The sequence below is a fragment of the Aedes aegypti genome, chromosome 1 (assembly GCF_002204515.2).
Source record: "Aedes aegypti strain LVP_AGWG chromosome 1, AaegL5.0 Primary Assembly, whole genome shotgun sequence".
In the NCBI taxonomy this organism is placed as follows: domain Eukaryota; kingdom Metazoa; phylum Arthropoda; class Insecta; order Diptera; family Culicidae; genus Aedes; species Aedes aegypti.
The window spans coordinates 200,146,357-200,160,867 of record NC_035107.1 but is presented as its reverse complement, the minus strand read 5'-3'; the positions used below and the strand labels follow the sequence as shown (position 1 = coordinate 200,160,867).

At 38.0% G+C, this 14,511-nt stretch overlaps 1 protein-coding gene across 1 annotated transcript in view; it reads left to right on the top strand.

Moving 5' to 3' along the window:
- LOC110681298 (BMP-2-inducible protein kinase-like) overlaps positions 1-9,881 on the top strand; it is a 29,017-nt gene extending 19,136 nt beyond the window's left edge. Inside the window, exon 2 of the mRNA XM_021857060.1 lies at positions 8,919-9,881. The gene's annotated coding sequence lies outside the window, so the exon portion shown is untranslated. The remainder of the gene's footprint in view (positions 1-8,918) is intronic.
- Positions 9,882-14,511: the final 4,630 nt, after the last annotated feature.

The following is a 14,511-nucleotide window of genomic DNA, read 5'->3' as shown; positions in this document are numbered from 1 at the left end:
ACTGTCGAATGCTTTTTATATGTCTAGAAGAGCAAGACCAGTAGGATAGCCTTCAGATTTGTTGGAGCGGGTCAAATTTGTTACACGTAAAAGTTGATGAGTGATCGAATGTCCATGGCGGAATCGGAACTGTTCATTGGCAAAAATTGAATTTTCTTTGATGTGGGCCATCATTCTGTTCAAAATAACCTTTTCAAATAGTTTACTGATGGAGGAAAGCAAACTGATTGGACGATAGAAGCTTCTGCAGGATTTTTTTTCTGGTTTTAAAATTGGAACAACCTTAGCATTTTTCCATTAGTCAGGAAAATATGCTAATTGAAAACATTTGTTAAATATATCAACTAAAAATGTTAAGCTACTTTCTGGAAGTTTCTTGATAAGGATGTAAAAAATTCCATCATCGCCAGGAGCTTTCATATTTTTGAATTTCCAAATCAGTCTCCCAGGAATTTTCGAAAACGTTCTCTTGATTGAGAATATTTTCGAAGTCCTGAGTAACTTGATTTTCAATTGGACTAGTAAGTCCTAAATTAAAATTGTGCGCACTTTCAAACTGCATAGCAAGTTTTTTGGGCTTTTTTCGCAATTAGTTAGTAATAATTTGTTTTCCTTTTTCAATGCCGGTATTGGCTTCTGAGGTTTTTTTTTTTCAAAATTTTAGATAATTTCCAAAAGGGCTTAGAGCCAGGGTCCAATTGAGAAATCTTATTTTCAAAATTTTTGTTTCTTAATTGTGCAAAACGTTTCTTGATTTCTTTCTGCAAATCCTGCCATATAATTTTCATAGCAGGATCGCGAGTGCGTTGAAATTGCCTTCTCCTCACGTTTTTAAGACGGATCAAGAGTTTAAGATCATCGTCTATAATCACGGATTCAAATTTTACTTCACATTTTGGAATTGCAATGCTCCAACAATGGAATTTGTTAAAGTTTCAAGAGCATTGTCAATATCAAGTTTTGTTTGTAAAGGAATATTATCATTAAGATTAGATTCAATATATGTTTCATATATATTCCAGTCGGCTCGAAAATAATTGAAAGTGGAGCTGATAGGATTGAGAATCGCTTCATGGGATATTTGAAATGTAACAGGGACATTATCAGAATCAAAATCAGCATGAGTAATAAATTGGCTACAAAGATGACTAGAGTCGGTTAAGACCAAGTCAATCGTAGATGGATTTCTAGAAGAGGAAAAACATGTAGGGTATCAGGGTATTGAATTGAGAAATATCCTGAAAAGCACTTATCAAATAAAATTCTGCCGTTGGAATTACTTTGAGAATTATTCCATGATCGTTGATTGGCATTAAAGTCACCAATGACAAAAAAAATTGACTTATTGCGAGTCAATTTTCGTAAGTCAGTTTGGATCAAATTAACTTGCTGTCCAGAGCATTGAAAAGGCAAATAGGCAGCTATGAAAGTATATTTACCAAGTTGTGTTTCAACTGAAACACCTAAAGTTTCAAAAACTTTAGTTTCAAATGACGAAAACAGTTGATTACGCCTATGAATGATGATTGCAACTCCCCCACATGCCCCATCAAGTCGATCATTACCATAAACAAAAAAGTTTGGATCTCTTTTGAGTTTAGCTCCAGGTTTCAAATACGTTTCAGTAATAACTGCTATATGCACGTTATTAGTTGTAAGAAAATTAAACAGCTCGTCCTCTTTACCATTCAGAGAACGAGCATTCCAATTTAAAATATTTAAATTATTATTTGGATCCATTAGAAAAACGTAATCCAATAACAAATTGATTTATAAATTTTACACCTACTTGGACTGCTTCAGTCATAGTGGTGGCTTTGAACATTGCATCAATCATTAGATTCAATTGTTCAGTTAGAAAATTAAAATCAGAGGCAGACTTGAAGTGTGCATTATCTGATGAATTCCCATTAGAATTTTCGGTAGACGAAGAGGCGGAGTAGGTGGTACCTGTGGCAGTAGGGTTTTTCCATTTGATTTGAAACAAGTAGAATGGGTACTCATAGTACGAATAGGGGAGGAGTTCAAATTACCTGCTACGATATCGGCAAAGGATTTACCGTGGGTAGAAACATTCGAAATTGAAAGATTCGAACGCCCTCCCGGCGGATTAAAATTAGTTTGTGAATGAGCATGATTATGATCTTCCTGATGGGTATGATTCCTAATCAAGCGATCGTTAACTGAAAAATGAGCATTGTTCGATACTCTAACGAAACGACCGTTATCGTAACGGATATTATCTTTTATCTGCCTGGCACGAGCCTCAACGACTCTTTTGCGTGAAGGACAATCCCAAAAATTTGACTCGACTTAGTCGAGTCTAGTACACGACACTGAAGACGGCCTTACAGTTGAGGTCGAAATACGCGTATCTGTCAAAGGATACAAACTCTAGTGGAATTAAATGGTATGTGTGTGGGTGTGTGTGATCCATCTAACCCCCACTGTCCAGCAGTGGTATTATGGAAAAAAGTTTTCAGCAAAACTGCTTTGGTACTGCATTTTTGCAAAAAGCTTCAGTCCGGGAGTTAGAAGGTGATAGCTCTATTGCAGATCCGGTGACCCATTTCAGAATGGCTGGAGAGACACGTCCATTCAGAAGTCACTTTCACTAACAACAAGCCCCGCATGTATACATTACCGTTATCAAATGGATAATGATAATGCATACACACTTCCTGTTTCAAAGATGGTTACTTTGGAACTGGCGCGTATTTACTGTTCAAGTACAGATAATTATATAATCAGAACAATCTCACCAAAATTCATCCAAGGCGGCGTTGTCATCAAATCAAATCAGCAACTAATTTGGTATGCATTTTCTTCTCCTTGTGACGCATATACCACTTGTCATTTCTAGACCACATTTTTTACTTCTTCTTTCGCGTATTTTTCACAATTATTACAATAATGTTTTTTTTTTCATTGTCGGAACCTGAGACGAGACTCGCGAAGACGGTCTTCTTTTTCTGTGATTGCTGAGTTTTTTTCTTATTCCACCTTGTGTTTATACCAATTATGCGCATGCTGTTCAAATCCTCACATGAACCTCTCAGCAAAAAAATGATTGAGTTTGCATCACATCGAAACATAAATAGCCGTATGAGTGAAATTTCATGCCAGCAAACGTAGCAGACATTAGAAATAATTAATCTTCTGCTTAGATTTATCAGCAACTTTGGAAAAAAACTGCTCCCCCGACTGAGGTTTTTAATAACAGTTTACTTTGAACACAATACTTTTCACTTTTTCAGCCATTAAAACGATGGGCTGCATTTGACGTTTCGTAAGAGGGGAATCTGGGCTGCATATGACGTTGATATTTTTCCTCTTCGCGAGTCTCTCTCAGGTCGGAACCATCCGGTGGCTTGTCAGTCAAACACAGCAACAACAACAAAATCACGTGGAAATTCATTAGCAAAGCCAATTAGAACCGGTCATAAAACATCACATTAAAGAAGTCTTTGATCGCACGAAACGCGCTGGATTTTTTTTTTCACTATAAGATATCGAGGTTTTTTTCAATATTAACATCCGAACTACAATCCGGATGGTGTAGCACCAGCCAAATCATCGGCAAAATCGCGAAAAACTAGAGCACGAAAAAAGTCAACTCTAGTGGAATTAAATGGTATAGTACTAAATTCGGTTTTTTCATCTACTTCCTGGAAATGTTCTCACGTCACACGGACATCGAACATAAGTTTTGCTTTTTCTAAAGCTTCAATATTATTTAGTTCTTTTTTGTTAAAGTGAACTAAGTGATATTCTTGAGAAAGCCGTTTTCCGAACAATGCCAGATTGGGTTCTCTTTTTCATAATGATTACTTGGACTGGGGAAAATCCAAGTAAATCATTTATTCCATTTTTGATCTCTTCAGGTGACTTATAGTCACTTGAGAGTCCTTTCAAGACGACTTTGAACAAACGTTCAGTTTTGTCGTCATAAATAAAAAAAAATGTGCTTTTTCTATTCAAGATGTTTGAGAAGAAGTTCGCGATCTTTAAGAGTTTTCGGCAAAACGCGACAATCTCCTTTCTTTGCGATTTGGAAGGAAACCTTGATTCCCCTAATGGAGTTCAAGATCTCCTGCCTAAATCCCCCAAATTCGGAACAACTACTGACCACGATAGGCGGCACTCTTTGCTTTATCACCTGAATCGAAGAGCCTGGGCTAGAGGCTGCTTCGATTTGGTGTTCGGAAAATTTGTCTAGAGAATCGAACTGATTGCTCATTTCGATACACTTATGAAAATTATTCATTTCACACTTGAAAGAAAGTTCGCAGTCCGGGGAAGCGTCCTTTCTTCCATTCTTGCCACGTGTAGTGACAGTTTTAAATCCCCCTTTTTTGGAAGGAAGTTGTGAATTCAGAGATGCACCCTTCCTTTTGTTTGTTGTTGATACCATGTTAAGTTAATAAACGAGAAAGACGTGACCTTCGAGATGTTTTTTTCCCAAGACGGTGTCCAAGAAGGATTATCACCGTTAGCTTTCGCCAACGGGTCCAACGAAAAATCGAAGGCACGGGTCCAAACAAGGATCGTGAAGGGATCAATAGTAGAAAAAATAGTAGTGAAAAGTACTGTTTTAGTAGTATTGAAAAGTACCGTATTTAATTTTAGCACTGAAAAGTATTGTTTATGTATCACTGAAAAGTACTGTTTTATTGCTTTAAGTAGTTTTTATGAAAACTTCCAAGAGCAGAGAGAATTCGTGTACGCACAGCAGCAAGGTACGATGCACACTGACAAAAAAAAAAACAAATGAATTTTGCTCCGTTATGCCTAATGGCGCTTGAGCCTGAGAAATAAAAGAATAAGTAAAAAAAACGTGACTTTCCGACATGCGTGGCATGGAGGACTAATCTGGTAAAAAGCGCATGAAACGAACCAGAAATCTAAAACGGTTGGAAAGCACGTACAGGCTTATGTGTCTAAGTGTAGTAGATTGATATAAAACATCATGGAGATGTGAACTTCCACCATACACAGTCTTTGTCAGGACATGGTTGCAGGCAGTACCTGCCTCCTGAGTGCCCCAAATGTGTTTAAGTGTCCTTGCTCCATAGTTGTGAAAAATCGCCTGCTCTTTACATGCGTAGGGCGTCCAAGAGTCGGCTGTTTGGGGGTTTCCTTGCCTGTCGGCTTGAAGAAATGATGCGATGGGCATTGATGAGAGTGTGACATCTGCTTGTCTTTCGTAATACCGTGAGGTGGTTTCGGGAGAAAAGATTCTGAGGTCTGTGTTTTCCGTATCCCTCAGTGCAGATCATGGGCTGATTTTAGTAGACTGCAGATTACGCCCTTGTAAAAAAAACCTCCTAGCCATAAGTTACTATGCACAGTAAGTGGCATGATATCAAATACAAGGGGTTGTCAAAATAACTGGGACAGGCAAAAATTGGGCCAACTTTGGAATGCTGTAACTTTGACAAAAATTGACCGATTTCAATTCTTTAAGAAGTAATGGACGGGTCAACTAATCTAGTTTTGAGGTGCATCCACGGAGATGAACTATGACCACCGGATACCGGTGATAATCCGGATTTCCGGAAGCATATCTTATGCAGTAAAATTATGACATGTTTTTAGCAAAGGTCTCGGCTAAAAATTCAAAATTTTATTACACATGAAGATAGAAGATCAAATTCTGAAGCGATTGGTGCGCCAAGTATTAAGATCGATCCAGAAACAACCAAGATATGGCCATTTCCCCGGAATCGGTGCCGGTAGTGGATCCGAATTGGGATCAAACAATTTATTCACTCAAAATATGTCGCGCAATATTGTTTTCTCCCTAGCTTATCATAAAATACCCTATTATAAATTGAGAAAGAGTCTTGTACAGATTTGGCCACTCATGGCGCCGCCAAGTGCCCCGGGGGAACCTTGCATAGGGGACATTTCGATTTCGACACCATAGCATATCATGCGACGGCTCATTCTTCATGTCTTGTCGTAAATAGGGCAACTGTAGACTCAAAACGGATAGTTGACTACAGTGACTACTTCCGGGACCACCGGATGTCCCCGAGGGAACCTGTAATTAGGGACAATTGAAATTGAACTCCAATACATATCGTGCGACGGTTCATTTTTCATGTCTCGTGCTAAATAGGGCTAATGTAGACCTAAAATGGATAATTGACTACAGTGGCCACTTTTGGGACCACCGGAATTTCCCGGAGGAACCTGTCATTGGGGACATTTCTGTTCTTACACCAAAACATATCATGCGACGGCTCTTTCTTCATGCCTTGTCGTAAATAAAGTAACTGTAGACTCAAAATGGGAATTTATTTGAATTGGCCACTTTTGGGACCACCGGGTGTCTCCTAGGGAACCTATGATCGGGGACAATTGGAATTGAGCTCCAGTACTCATCGTGCAACGGCTCATTCTTCATGTCTAGTCATGAATAGATCAACTTTAGACCGAAAATGGATATTTAACTAGAATGGCCACTTTGGGGACCTCCTATAGTTCCCTAAGGAACCTAACATTGGGGACATTTCGATTTTTACACCAAAACATATCATGCGACAGTTCGTTCTTCATGTCTTGTCGTAAATAGGGCAACTGTAGACTCAATGTGTATATTTAAATATTGTGGCCACTTTTGAGACCACCGGATGTTCCAGAGGGAACCTGTAATTAGGGAAAATTGAAATTGAACTCCAATACATATCGTGCGACGGTTCATTTTTTATGTCTCGTGCTAAATAGGGCTATTGTAGACCTTAAATGGATATTTGACTACAGTGGCCACTTTTAAGACCACCGGAATTTCCCGGAGGAATCTGTCATTGGGGACATCACAGCCTCCCTCAGGGATATCAGGGATATAGTCACTTGAGAGTCCTTTCAAGACGACTTTGAACAAACGTTCAGTTTTGTCGTCATAAATAAAAAAAAATGTGCTTTTTCTCTTCAAGATGTTTGAGAAGAAGTTCGCGATCTTTAAGAGTTTTCGGCAAAACGCGACAATCTCCTTTCTTTGCGATTTGGAAGGAAACCTTGATTCCCCTAATGGAGTTCAAGATCTCCTGCCTAAATCCCCCAAATTCGGAACAACTACTGACCACGATAGGCGGCACTCTTTGCTTTATCACCTGAATCGAAGAGCCTGGGCTAGAGGCTGCTTCGATTTGGTGTTCGGAAAATTTGTCTAGAGCATCGAACTGATTGCTCATTTCGATACACTTATGAAAATTATTCATTTCACACTTGAAAGAAAGTTCGCAGTCCGGGGAAGCGTCCTTTCTTCCATTCTTGCCACGTGTAGTGACAGTTTTAAATCCCCCTTTTTTGGAAGGAAGCTGTGAATTCAGGGATTCACCCTTCCTTTTGTTTGTTGTTGATACCATGTTAAGTTAATAAACGAGAAAGACGTGACCTTCGAGATGTTTTTTTTCCCAAGACGGTGTCCAAGAAGGATTATCACCGTTAGCTTTCGCCAACGGGTCCAACGAAAAATCGAAGGCACAGGTCCAAACAAGGATCGTAAAGGGATCAATAGTAGAAAAAATAGTAGTGAAAAGTACTGTTTTAGTAGCATTGAAAAGTACCGTATTTAATTTTAGCACTGAAAAGTATTGTTTATGTAGCACTGAAAAGTACTGTTTTATTGCTTTAGGTAGTTTTTATGAAAACTTCCAAGAGCAGAGAGAATTCGTGTACGCACAGCAAGGTACGATGCGCACTGACAAAAAAAAAAAAAATGAATTTTGCCCCGTCATGCCTAATGGCGCTTGAGCCTGAGAAATAAAAGAATAAGTAAAAAAAAACGTGAGTTTCCGACATGCGTGGCATGGAGGACTAATCTGGTAAAAAGCGCATGAAACGAACCAGAAATCTAAAACGGTTGGAAAGCACGTACAAGCTTATGTGTCTAAGTGTAGTAGATTGATATAAAACATCATGGAGATGTTAACTTCCACCATACACAGTCTTTGTCAGGACATGGTTGCAGGCAGTACCTGCCTCCTGAGTGCCCCAAATGTGGTGGTGTGAAGAAATTTGCGGAGCATGTCGTATTTAAGTGTCCTTGCTCCATAGTTGTGAAAAATCGCCTGCTCTTTACATGCATGTGCGTCCAAGAGTCGACTGTTTAGGGTTTTCCTTGCCTGTCGGCTTGAAGAAATGATGCGATGGGCATTGATGAGAGTGTGACATCTGCTTGTCTTTCGTAATACTGTGAGGTGGTTTCGGGAGAAAAGATTCTGAGGTCTGTGTTTTCTGTATCCCTCAGTGCAGATCATGGGCTGATTTTAGTAGGCTGCAGATTACGCCCTTGTAAAAAACCTCCTAGCCATAAGTTACTATGCACAGTAAGTGCCATGATATCAAACAAGTTAGCATTGATGATTAACTCCTAACATTGTAAGTGCATACTTTTATGTTGCTGAGAATTCTCTTGGAACCGCCGTTTCGTAGTAGGTAATATCCTCTATTATGTTATTGCAGTGTATTGGCTAACGTTCCAAGCAAAGTTTCCTATCCTCGTCGTCATTTATGATAGGTTCGAACTGTACTTGACGATAGCTCAATAAATAATAAAAGGTAGAATACTTACTCTGTAGCTTCTAAATTACTACAGAGTTTTTCAGTTATGGTTTTATGCCTGAGCAGCGAGCACTGAGCGAAGAACTGCCAAAAACATTCCTCTATATGTGGCTTTCTATGACGTAGTTTCAAACAATCCGACCAGGAAAAACTTCCCACGTCAAAGTAAATCAGTGAAGCTCCTGTAATCGAAAAAAGCCAAACATGGTACAAATAGGCTTGAAACTCCACATAATTCTTATTCTTCAATTTATGTAGTTCTCCAGATTGGACAATTAAGAAGCTTACATATTCAAATATTATTCTATACTAATCCTTGCTTTTTGTTTTCAAACATTCTATTTCAGCGCTAATGTATTAACGACCGACAATACCACAAACACGAGCAACGCAGCTGCTGTAATCTGCCTGAGCAATGTTAATGAAGGAAGATCTACTAAACACTGGAAGCATTACACCAATAGGAATTATATCTAGAAGGTACCACTTCGATTGACCTTTACTTCACGATGCTAGTTATTACTCAACGGTAGTACACTAAAAATGAGTACGTACCTTCTACCGCTATTCACCACCACCAGAGCAAAAATGTGTGTAGTTTATCACAAATCAATAGCAGTGCACAGGCCAGAATGGCACACCTTCGGCATTGACGATGCGCATATGGACAGCCTAAACAAAGTTGGAGAATCCTAGTTTGATAAGATTAGATTCACATTGTTACATCACAAAACGTGACGATTGGCACAATGTGAATTGAACCTTGGGGCGCGATGTAAGCCACGTCATGTGTGATTGTAGAGCATTCAATAGATATATTTTTTTCAGGAATGAAAAAATCACTCGTAAATCTGTAGTGTAAATATGCTTATAAACATACATTATGAATTCCAAAAGCAGAAGTAAACCATATATTTACACATTTGTTGTTCCTGTTTTATGCCACTTTTGCGCTCTATAACTTCAAATTGTTAGCAAATTAAAATATTCATAAAAAAAGTCCATGAAATTACAATGTACACCCTGCACAGGGTCATATCACTATAATTGTCACCAACATAACGCCAATATATTTAATAGCATTTTTTTATTTCGATTTCATTGACAAAACACATCTTTCAGGACTTACTTTTCTATAATGTATTTGTAAGACGAATAATTCTCTTAACAATCAAGATTGTCAAAAATAATGTATTAAACAGTTTGTTTTCTCGATGTCTTATTTCAGTTTATTTCTATTCACTAACTTACACACATGGACAGATGAAAGATTTGCCGTCAGGCAGGATTACGTGGAGGCACTTTTTAAACAAGAGTTAGAAAAAACGATATGGTCTAAGCTTGAAGAATGCATTCAGAACACGTTGGGTTGACCATGATTGCATTTCGGTTAGCGCATTGTATTCGTTGGTTAACTAACATTCAAAATGTTCTAGAAGCCTTCAAAATGATTGTCATTGGAAGGCACATATTGAAAAGACATATGTTTTTCATTTACAACCTTTTTCTTTTGAAAGTACCTGGGTTTGATGCCCGGTACGATTAAGATTCTTTCCGAATCTAAAATAACCTTAACTATGGAATGGAACTAAGTTGGTTTGTCGGAACCGTAGAACTGGCGGTTTGGTCGAGGTTAAGGAGTGTAATCATTTTTGGAAGGGATGGGAAAAATTGGCAACTTTGACAAAGAAAGCTCTCAATAGATGAATGTGGAAGAGCTTTTAGAACACAAGCTGAGGAGCATGCTTTATCTCAACTGGAATGTAATGTCAAAAAGGAGAAGAAAAAGAGGCCAGTTCGATTTGGAGATACCAACAGAATTATTTTAGAATTACTAGCAGTAGGAGTGGATAACATAGGCGAAACTACAGATTTTAGTCAGGGGTGCATGGCTGCCGGTCATCTTGCATTAGAATCCAGGTCAGCTTCTGGCAGAATTGCAACGGATTTTTAATGAAATACTTAGCAGAATCTTATAGGGTTTTATTTGTCAATTCTACGAGAAAGTTTTTAGTAGATTCTTTTGAGATTTTACCGAAATGTTCCGCAGGCGTAGCCAGAGTTACGACAGGAGAGAATCTTGCGAGAAAAAAAAAAACCGTTATGAAATTCAATAGGTTGATCATGTCTTGCCAGCAGAACTATTACTCATATTAAAATAAAACCATTCAGTATATTTTCGAAGAAATAGTCAAGAAATCTTCACAGTGGTATCTCCACACATTTCCATCGGACTTTGTCTACATGTTCCTCTAGATATTTTCTTCCGAGATTAGCAATACACCTTCATATTTTGGAATCCTTCAACTTCTGGATTCTTCTGGAATGTGAATTTATGCTGGAATTACGTATTTTACTACATGTTTTAAAACTCAACAAAGTTGGAACATGATCTATCTTTTCAACTTGGTTTATAAAAACCTTAAAAGCAGTTTAGTCACTTAACTGACATCCATTTTCAGTTGCTCCTGCAAGACGCATTTCAACAGCTTTGAATACTATGCCCATGACCTACCGACCGTTTGCTTATCGTCTACAAATAAATAAGACGTCGTCGCTAATCATACATGAAGTGCCTATAGTCTGGTGGATATCGGTCGATTGAAAGCTTGTGTAATCTCCCTCTTTTCTATCACAAATCGTATGACAAAAGCATTTGTTTCTGTCCTTTACAATCCTTCAAATGATTCTTTGTACCCATATCTGTCTTTCCCTTATCTAGTCTTCTTTATTAGTGGGCTCACATTGGCGAGCTGAGCCTATGTGAGTCAAGCGTTAGAGTGTTTAAATTTAGTGGCAGAAAAAAAACGTTATTATAGTCCTTAATGCACCTATCGTTGGTGTTAGTTGTTTTGTTGATCGCATTTGTTTTTTTTTTGTAATAATCATTTGTCTCCTAAGTTTTGTAAATGTACATACATTTTTCAATAAATTATAACAATGAATGCGTTTATTATTTCTCTCCTCTGTTAGTATCACACAGTGATATACATAGAAGTTAGGGAAACATACAGAAGAGATATTTATACATAATAATCACAAAAGTCTATTTGTCGTTGCTGCTTGGATGGCAGAAAAAGTTTCAATTATCAAACGAAATACAGATAAAATGCTTGTTCTCAACATTGACATTTGATGGTAGCGAAATCGAATCCAGCTCAATCGAAGATAAGGGACCTACCATTGTACGCGTCTATTAATAGGTATTCAGATAAACCCTAACCATGATCCGAAGAGAAACATGAAGCTTTTATGAAGCAAAAAGTTGAAATAAATTTGAACTCTAGTACGATTGGACACTTTAAAAAATCCCTATGATCTTAATATAATTCTAAAGTAAATGATTGGCTTAACCCACTTTGTATTGATTCAAATTAATTAAAAAAAACTAATACATTAACTACCATAATGAAAAATAATTGCAAACGCGTAACAGTTAGTCACACATTTGCAACAAAAAGCAGTTTCTTGACATTGTTAATTAGAAATCAATCCTATCGGATTCAATGCAATGAATTGATAAGAAACCTATCATTACCTAACCTAAAACTACCAATTTAACCTGTTATACCTATTTTAATAATGCGCTAGTCTACTTTGAAAAGTCCCAAATGAGAAAAAAACGAAGAACGACGACAATTAAGAACATAAGTAACATGAACCAAAAACCAAAATTGTGGAATAAAGTGGAAAGTTCAGCAGAAGATGACACACTAAACCAACAATTACAAATCTACTTATATGCAACAACACAAAACAGAGACAGACAAACAGCAACAAAATGCGAACAACCGATATATTATGAGAAAGTAATAAATTATTTCATCAGAGCGAAAACTAATCCTGCGCGTTGTGACTACTTTTTGAACCTATAACATACCGAAGGCATATTACTAATTTGGTACCAAGAGGTCAGATTCGAAAACAATCTTCGACAAACGTTTAACTGATGATTGTATCTATCACATGGACTCTATGTGACAAAACATTATTGCAACAAAATTAGTGATACAAGTCTTGGAAGATAATATCTGAACATTGTTTTTGGTAGGATCAATTATATCATAAGTGATTATCTCGGGGATGGGATTAATTCCCAGGTCCTTGGCGTAAGAGGCATGAGTGCTAACCGTTTTAAAAATATTCTTTGAAGCGTCAATGGGCGTGTTAGATATATTATACGCTCTATGAATGCGACGTTGGTGGCTCGATTTCAGTCCGCGGTTTTTTGTTTGCATTATTTTCCATAGGATGTCGTATAAAAAGTATTGCATAATAATCTTGTATGAAAACGTAAGTTTTTATTTGAGCCTGTATGGGTTTTATTTCTTCCGCATAGTTCTGAAAAATCATTCGTTAACCAGTAGGCTACGGGGCTGACACACTAAATTTAAATTGCTTGTGATTGATCATAACTTAAGAATGTTCTGGAGTCCTTAGCATTGTTCTAGGTTAAATACCTAGAACGGCTTCGTAGCCGTGCGGTTAGTGTCACCAGGCATTTAGCCGCATCGGGCTAGGGAGTGTGGGTTCGATTCCCGCCTCAGACTGGTAAACTTTTCGTGAGAAATGGTTTCCAACTGTGCCACTGGGCGTTGCATGCTAGTCCGTTGTCTAGTGTGGTGCTTCCTTCAAAGGGCATAAATGCCCACTGGAAGCATTAACGTGTCAGTGTCTTTTAAATATACATTTCTTAATTCCTTGGTGCATCGTTACTTATTACAAACAATTAGTCTGTATACTTTTTATATGACAACATTTAGTTTCCAAATGATAAATGAATTCTAAAAGAAATTTTATGTGATTTTTACCCTACCTGACCCAGAGATGTTCTGGAATAACTGGAACTGGAATAATCCGAATGTATACTTTCCTATTGTTTCTTCCAGGGTTGACCAGGCCCTACGTTGTGTTTTTATGGTCCCGAAGAGGCAGACGAATGAGCGAACAATTTCTCTCCAACTAATTTATTGCCCACCACTGGGAGGCAGTGCTCCTGCTCAGTGGGGGATACTGGACGGTTACAACTACTTACAACTAATATTACACAGAAACGGTGCCTCTTTTGTTTGGTAGAGGTAGTACGAAAGATCTTTATAATACAAAGGTGTGATGCGCCAATAGGCTAGCATCACGCAGTCCAAAGTAACAGCATTGAAGCAATTGGGCTGCTTGCTGCTAGCTGGGGCAGAAAAGGTGAAATTGAATATAAACTGCTGCACTGCTGCTTTATCTTCCTGCGCCTTGCAGTAAATGGGAGAGAAATCGGTAAAATCAGTAAAAATTGTATTTTTCTTTCATGATATTATTTGTTTAGTTGGTTTTACATCAATTAATTTGATAAAACCTCGTTAACGATGTTACAGTCACCCCACAGTTATGGATCAACTAAGGGTCATTTTTTAGAATAAAATATGATTACAAATCATGGTGACGGTGTACAAAAGAAAACCACCTCCCTGAAAATGCAGTTTTTTTTTTTTTAGGCACTCCGTGCCGGACTCAGTTGATCTGTAGCTACTTTATCGATACAGATTTATTTTCAAACTTATCTATATTTGCATCTAGTTTCACTCTCTCCTACTCTTTTACTCTTACACCGAGCAGGAGAGAGCTCTGCTATTAGTGAGGCTAGCTGCTTGCGAAGAGGGTCAGTTTGTCTCAGTCACCATCTGATACTGACGGAGGATGGATGTGCTCCGTGAGGCGTCTTCTGGTGGCTGGACGGGTTTTTTGTGGAGGGGCTGGGAATCGAACCCATGACCTTCCGCTTATGAAGCGGAAGCGTAACCTCAAGGCTACAGACCCCAGAATATAGTTGTTTTCGATAATACACTTCAAAATTCGCGGCTATTTAAGAAAAAGTATCGATTTCGATACAAATTTCAAACGTTGTCCATCCCACAAATGTGGATCAGTGGAAGAGGTGGTTCTTTATTA